The sequence below is a fragment of the Gracilinanus agilis genome, unplaced genomic scaffold, assembly GCF_016433145.1.
Source record: "Gracilinanus agilis isolate LMUSP501 unplaced genomic scaffold, AgileGrace unplaced_scaffold13442, whole genome shotgun sequence".
Lineage (NCBI taxonomy): Eukaryota > Metazoa > Chordata > Mammalia > Didelphimorphia > Didelphidae > Gracilinanus > Gracilinanus agilis.
The window spans coordinates 7,196-7,978 of record NW_025344079.1 but is presented as its reverse complement, the minus strand read 5'-3'; the positions used below and the strand labels follow the sequence as shown (position 1 = coordinate 7,978).

General features: G+C 38.6%; 1 non-coding gene across 1 annotated transcript; it reads right to left on the bottom strand.

Moving 5' to 3' along the window:
- Nucleotides 1–150: 150 nt before the first annotated feature.
- LOC123254053 lies at nucleotides 151–257 on the bottom strand. The gene has a single exon (XR_006506648.1). It is a non-coding gene; the product is annotated as a U6 spliceosomal RNA (small nuclear RNA).
- Nucleotides 258–783: the final 526 nt, after the last annotated feature.

The following is a 783-nucleotide window of genomic DNA, read 5'->3' as shown; positions in this document are numbered from 1 at the left end:
TTATAGCATAATAGTATTCCATCACCATCATATACCACAATTTGTTCGGCCATTTCCCAGTTGAGGGACATCCCCTTATTTTCCAATTTTTTGCCACCACAAAAAGCACAGCTGTACATATTTTTGTACAAACAGATCCTTTCCCTTTTTAAAAAATTGGAACACTTCACGAATTTGAGTGTCATCCTTGTGCAGGGGCCATGCTAACCTTCTCTGGATCCTTCCAGTTTTAGTATGTGTGCTGCCAAAGTGAGCACTAGTGCTAACATTCTTATAGGAGAGGAAGAAACAAGGGTCCCCTAAGAACTTTAACATCTTCAAAGGGTGTTATTAAAGGAGTTAAAAACAGGTTCTGAGGGTGGATTAGGTCTATTCTGACAGTTCAAGGAGGGGAAAGAGAAGTAAAAGGAGGAAGACACTCATAGAAAGGAGGAAGAAAGGGGTAGAACTTACTGTTTCTTATAATTGGGGAGCATGAGAAGAGTATACAAATATGAAGGGAGAGGGTGTCAGATAAACTTCACTCTTATCTGAAATGGACAAAGGAGAGTTGAACATACTCCCACATACAGTTTCATGTAGAAATACATCAAATTCAACTGGGGAACAAATAGGGATAGTGAGGTTAAGAGGGAGAATAATACAAGGGAGGTAATAATCACAAGCAAAATTACCTTCCTGATTCTGATCAGGGGATTAAAAAAAAGAAAAGGAAAAGGAATTAAAAAATCCTAGACTCTAAGGGAGTGCTTTAGATTGCCTCAGATAATTGGGAAACAGCTT